The sequence below is a fragment of the Triturus cristatus genome, chromosome 10, assembly GCF_964204655.1.
Source record: "Triturus cristatus chromosome 10, aTriCri1.1, whole genome shotgun sequence".
In the NCBI taxonomy this organism is placed as follows: domain Eukaryota; kingdom Metazoa; phylum Chordata; class Amphibia; order Caudata; family Salamandridae; genus Triturus; species Triturus cristatus.
In genome coordinates, this window is record NC_140593.1 from 86,886,071 (window position 1) to 86,893,388 (window position 7,318).

Consider the following 7,318-nt stretch of genomic DNA (forward strand, 5'->3'; position numbering starts at 1 on the left):
TGTGTTTTGTTAATAATTATGTATTGTATAGTATTTAATTTGATGCGCCACAGAGTGAAGTGGCAGTCTCCTGGGAACCTACTTAGTGTACTTCTAGGATAACTGTACTAGCTGCAGCTAAATAAATCCAATCTTCTAACGCCGACAGAGTGTCCCGTGTCTCTGTGTAACGAAGCAGGTGAACCCCGGAGACAGAGGGCGTACCCTGAGCCGCCAGGTCCAAAAGGTTCTGGTTCTTCACTCTTTGATAAATAAACCTCTCTCTTCCATCTCTGCTTAAAGGAGAAGTAACTCGCGCCAGGACACCCCCGGGTAACACTTGCTCTTTAACAGTTCCTTAATATAACATAACATAACCTTCCATAACCTCTATGAGAAGATCATGAGAGAAAGTTTTTCTCTCAGACAAGTTTCAGCAAATCCCAGCAGACAGTCATAGTTTTTCACTCTGTAAAATCACCGGGAGAACCCACCTGAATTCCTACAATGAGTATAACATCTTTAACAAATAACTTGTATTGTGAGTAAAATCTGTTATCACCCTTTATATGTGCTCCTTTTTGTGACCCTCAAAAACATGTGTTTACCTAATGTATATCAATGAGGACCATATCCACATGGCTGCCACAACATTTTGTCCATGTTGTGGCTAGCCACTCAAGGGTGGGGCTCCCTTAACCCCTTGTGGTCCGGGTGTACTCATCCTTCCCCCCTCATATTTTTTAATTCATTTTTAGAACCTATGGTTGAGTATGGCTCTGCACCTTTTCATTTTAGAATGTTTTCCTTCCTCAAATGAATCATACGTCTTGGGTTTCTATGATACCTTAAATGTTTTCAATTGGTTTGACTTAATATTGTGACCTGTGATTGAATCTGTTCTAATTTAAAGGCGTTTAAAATGTTATAATGTATGCTTACTTCCAGACTGACATCATGTGTTGCTGGATTAATTAAGATTAAGTGTTTTATGATTTTATGATGTACGTAATTATATATGTTAAATGAAGTCTATGTAATATTTCTATAAGAATTCATTTCTTAGAAATAAAGGATTTTGACTGACTGACGGAACGTATGGACTATGTCCCTATGTCCTGTAATGGCTGCCAGAAAATATTGTTCAGGTTGTGACTAAATAATCAGGATGGGTCTGTTCCTTTTAAAGTGGACTCCAATAGTCCAGATATACCTAACCTTTTAGCCCTTCATGACCAACCAAGCCCCTCTTGAAAACCCAAAACAGTCGAAAACAGCTGATTGGCTTTACGACCAGAAACATCACATACTTTTTCTGAGTAAAGTGTTAACTTTGTCTACATTTGGTGTAATTCTGTACAGCTGTTTTTTCTGCAGCTACGACAGAAGTTTCCTTTGAGAATTAACATGGGAAATCAACGTTTTGGGTCACCCCTTTTTTCTTCGCACCCACTTGACAATCTACATAAAAACGTCCTAGGAATGAGCTGACGTGGATCAACTTTCGGTTTAAAATGTTTTGTGAAGATTCTTCAATTTGTGCAAAATTTATGAACAAAACGAAAAAGTGCTGTTCTTATGGAAACTGTGACCTCACTATGAATGCACAGTGACAACCTCACCTTGTCTGCACCGTGGCAATCGCTACTATGCAATTAATATGTATGTATGAATGTATATATGTTTGTATGTATGTGTATATATCTGTTACATAAAATCTGACTGTTATTCCAGATGTTATTTTTTCCACTGCACATTTGTCAATGCACCGTGCGGTCTGTCCTTCACAGAAATCCATAATTGTGTTTTCAGGATTTCTGGATTTTGCAGCGGGTTGTGGAATGACTACTGGCTAATTAATACTCATTAGGCAGGAGGTTTTGCACCTTCCTGCAAATCAACATTTTGGGTTGCTCCTGATTTGTACATCAGTCAGATAACAAAATGTTGCCCAAATCAGTGGAAGTGGGATCTGCATTGGCTGGTTCATGACCTGGCTTCAAGCATTAGACCATTGTATCACTAGTGTATTACAGCAGTAGTTTTCACAAACATAATGTGCAGGGAAGGACTGGCGAATATTTACAGGAATTAAAAATAGCACTGCAAACCCATATATATATATAGACACTTGAAAACCAGAATGTCATCAACCACAGCACCACAATTTGCTCATCCTTTCCCTCTGGCTGCTAAGTGTTTTCCAAGATTTGCAGACGTGCTTCCAGAGGTGTGTCGAAATCTCACTAATTGCAATTTAAAATGACTGAGAACTCAGACTGGGATATTTCCCAGCACACAGCCTACTATTGCCACACACAAAGTGCTGCCTCAACAGGTTTAAGGTAGAGCCAGAAGCTGATGCAATGTAAATTGATTCGAAACTGAGCCTCTCATCTCCACCTTGAGAAATGGAGACATATTTCAGAAATTTAGATTTTCTTTAATGGAAAATCCATTTGCATCTTATTTGAAGCTCATAGATGAAGGAATGGGGAAACGTTATTTACTGAGTGACCCTATATCAGGTTGATACTCTAAAATGCAGAGCTATTGGGTTTTGCTGAAATCTTTTGCAATCGCTTGCATGTGCATGCATGAAGACTCACACACAGACACACACACACACACGTGATGTGACTGATGTCAATTTTCGAATGGGTTTTCTAATAAAGAAAAGAAAAATGAGAAGGCAGGAGTGTGGCTGAGGAAGGAATGTGGAGAGTCAGGGGAGTAGAAGAAGTGGAAGGGGTGGCAGCACAAGGGAGAGAGAGCAAAAACTACACTCCATTCCAGTGCTTACATAAAAGCAGTTTCCTCACTTCAATTAAAGACCATATTGGAAGGATAAAAGTCAACCAATCCAAGCACTGTGAGACCAAAATTCTCTTGGTGGTGATATATACATGAGCAAGGAAGAAAGCCATTGAATAAGAAAGAGGATAGGGGTCTTAACAAAGCCATCTAATCATAAGCAATGTGCTGACCCAAAGCCGTCTATGTTTAGTGAAAGCCATTGGTTTGGCAAACAGACATCTTAAGCTGTCTGTCACTGAGACCTAAATAAGTCCTACCAGGCATATCTGTCTCATACAAATTGTGGCATGTTCTGTTCGTATCGTTATGATGTTCTCATACTTGTTAATAAGAAAACTTTCCTTGTATATTGCTTTGGTCAATTGCCATTGTTATTAAATCAGATGCTTAGAAGGGTAGTAAAATAGCCACCACAAATGTCAACTTTGTTTGTTTGGGTTGTTTTATCTGGCTTGACAGCATAACTATGTGTGGCCTATCTTTTTATGTGTGGAGTTCTCCGCCCTGATCTTGGAGTCTCCACAGTCTTAAAGTTACTATTAAATGGCAGTTTTATGAATACTGAAAAGAATAAACTTACAAACACATGTAAGTGTATCTTTGTGAACATGGCAGTGTGAGGGGTGGACAACGAAGACAAAGGCATACTTAAGTTGAATAAGCAAAACTTTAATTGGATTGACATGTCAAAGGTGATTTTTGCCAGCTAAAAGTGGGACATCTGACAGGAGTCAAATGTATGTACATTTTTTGCAGATTTAGCTGTATCAGCACAGATCTCTCTATCTCTTAACCTCTTATCCCCTTCAAATTTCAAGCCAGCTCAAAAGTGAGATTTAATTAGGTTCTTGAGAGCTGACATTCCAATGTGACCCTTGTGCCCATGCCCAAGCATTTCTTGCCTAATTCCTTCACAAATTATATACTTTCCATTTCTCAAAAGTGAGTGATCTTTAAACACTAGTTCTGTTGCTACATGGTAATGCGACTTCAAACTACCATTTTGGCAATAGACAACCTTCAGTAAGATAATATGTGATCATTTTGTAAGTCTCATACTTCCACAGCCTCCCATTCCCTGTCTGAACCCCCAGAAAGAATGATTTACTCATTCTTATGAAGTGGATAGTTCATCACTTTCACAATCATCATTGCTAACACTGAAGGATGGTTATAATGGAAGACGTGAGAGATAGTCATCAATTACATTCTTTTTGCCAATTATCAAATTTATCTCAAACATGTACTCTTGTAACTTGGACCAATACCATCCGATCTTGGCTATAGATTTTTCTCTCTTGCGGTGATGGGATATTAATTAGTGGCTTGTAGTCAGATCTAAGAATAAATTAATTTACCCACACATAGTACTGGAGGTGATCAATAGCTCAGATGCAAGCAATAAGTTCTCTCTTGATCACTGCCTACTTGCATTCAATGATATTGAGAATTCAATTAATAAAAAGGGTACATTCCACTTTGAGCTATGAGGGCATTGGGAGAGTACCGCCCCTTGTCCGTACTCTGTACATACTAGCGTCCACAGTGATTGCCCATGTTTTAACATAATGTAAAGGCTTAAAAGTAATTGCAGTGGATACTGATGTTTTTAGAGCTTCAAAAGCTTTTCGTTGTTGTTGACAAGTTTGTGAATCGTACAATAACAGCCTAAGAGGTTACATTATTTCAGCAGACTTCATAGCAGATCTACTGTATTATTCTCATAATCCAGCAAATGAGAGGAGTTTCTCCCTGGTATCTCGGGCAAGGGCTCGCCTAGTGGCTTCTATCACGTCAGCTTTGGGCACTATTCTCTCTTTCGAAATAGAATGTCCTAAATAGTTTACTTGTCTTGCAATACAGAACACTCCTCAAAACTCAAAGTGAACCCATTATTAAGCAACCTGGAAAACACCTCCTTTCAAATTTCAAAATGATTTTCGTTGTTTTTAAAACAAATTAGAACATCATCACATCATCCTGCAAGATGTTCAATGATGAATCAAAATCCTTGAAGATACTGTCCATGGCCCTCTGTACTGCAGAGGCTGCTGAAGCCAGCCCAAGCGGCATTCGTTTTAAACACGACAATCCCAATGATGTTATGTAGGTAATAAGTAGTTTGCTTCAGGAGCCAACTCCACCTGATTTGTGCAGGTTTCAAGTATAAAGCGGAAGAGCCATATGTAGGATAGAAATAATTTCATTGATCTTAGGCAATGGTTGGATGTCTACAACCAAGCATTGAAGGCTTTTGGCTCATAAACAATCACAACCGACCACCTCTCTTCAAATCTATTCGGCGGACTTGGCTACCGATATTACATCCACTCTAACCATCTTCTCAAGTATCTCTTACAATTATTTCCTATATTAATTAATACTCCCCCTTAACTCATGCTCGACTGAGATGGTGTCGCTTTCAAGAATAATCCTTTAATGATGGCCTTGCAACTTTCCTAATACACCTGAAAAGACTTCACCAAACCTCTCTCTATTGAGCACCCTCAGATCTTATTCGGTATCCAGTTATTTTATGTGTTATGTCATGTTATGTTATATTATGTTTTGCAGATTTGTAGAGCACACTATCACCCGGGAGTGTATCCTGGTGTGGGTCAATGGCCAACACTTATTCTGAGTAACATGGGTTGAGAAGCTTTCCCAGCCTGTGTTGGTCTCTCCAGCCAAGAGCACAAACCCATTTTCATCCAAGATATATTTTAATGATTGTACTACTGAATATCAACACCAACAATATCATGGCGTACTAATATCGATGACAGAATATCGAGGGCCAAATATCAAAAGGTAAGTGCGTATAGGGCAGTGTAGATTTACTACTCCTAACTCCACATCCACGTTCCTTGAACATTTTAGGGGCGTGCAGAGAACTCTGCTCTGCCAGTGGAGTGTGCAGAGATTTGCCTTCTCTGTGCTCCACTGAGGACGCGGAGTATAGGGACCGTGGGGCTCCAGCACCCCAGGGCCCACCGGACCGAGCTCAAGCCGCGGGCCTGGACCAAGCTTCTGAACCCTAGGACAGGCCGAGAAGAGCCTCCCCGGGCCTCGATGGACCCACTGTTCCCAGCGCCCGGACCCTCGGTTGGCATACAGGGCGGGGGGCTCCCGCACCCAGGGCCCACCGGACAGAGCTCAAGCCCTGGGCCTGGTCCCAGTCCCAGCTTCCGAACCCTAGGCAAGGCCGGGGAGAGCCTCCCTGGGCCCCGATGGCCCCCATCCCTAGCGCACGAACCCTACGCTGGTTTGCAGGATGGGAGGCTCCCGCACCCCGGGGCCCGCCAGACGGAGCTCAAACACTGGGCCCGATCCCAGCTTATGAACCCTAGCCAGTACAGGGATAGCCTCCCCGGGCCCCCCCGTCCCCAGTGCGTGGACTCTCGGCTGGCTTGCAGGACGGGGGGCTGCTGAACTCCAGGGTCTGCCAGATGGAGCTCAAGCCCCAGGCCCGGTCCCAACTTCCAAACCCTAGCTAGGCTGGGGAGAGCCTCCCAGGGTGCCAGATGGACCCTCCTTCCCCAGCACCTGGACCCTCGGCTGGCTTGCAGGACAGGGCGACTCCCGCACCCCAGGGCCTGCCGGATGGAGCTCAAGCCCCGGGCCCAGTCCCAGCTTCTGAACCCTGCCAGGCCAGGGAGAGCCTCCCCGGGCCCCGATGGACCCCCATCCCCAGTACCTGGACCCTCGGCTGGCTTGCAGAACGGGGGAAATCCTGCACCCCAGGGCCTGCCAGACAGAGCTCAAGTCCTGGGCCCGGTGCCTGCTACCAAACCCAGCCAGGCTGGGGAGAGCCTCCCCGGGCCCTGGTGGACCCCCCTAGGCGGCGCAGGAAATCCACAAGACTCTGTCATCCCTGACCGGGCCAAGGCGTCCCCTGCTCAGGGCTTCTTCAAGCTCTCCAGGTTCTCCAGCTCTGGCTTGGCCCCCCTTTCATGCAGGCCTGGCCTCCTGCCGCATCTTTCCCCAGAGACATCAAGGCGCTAGGCAGTCCTCTCCGCTCTGCAGCTACCCTGCCCTGGCTAGTGACTGTCACCCCCCACACTCAGACCCTTGGGCGTCAGGGTGCTGAATCGGACAGGTGTGCATTTCACCTTCCCGGAGCCCGGGGGCAGGAACCAAGGAGGGTTAAGCCCAGGCCACATCCTCTCCCCGCCGTCCACACTGGGGAGCCCGTTTTCCTCAACTATCAAGCACCCACTTAGTGGGGGCTTACAGTACCCTGGGTAAGGACAAAAGTTGGAGTCAGCCCCGCTGGACAGTAGGCCGGCCATCTGGTCACCCAGCCCACAGAGCCATCTGGTCACCTGGCCCGCAGGGCCATCTGGTCGCCCAGCCCACAGGACCATCTGATCACCCAGCTCTCAGGGCCATCTGGTCACGCAGCCAGGCGACCAGATGGCCCGGAACGACCCAGCGCCCAGATGGCCTGAGCCAGTCGGACCAAGTCGCCCTTGCAGTCCGATGACGGCTGCCAGATGCTCCGAGGCTCCTTCTCCGGGGC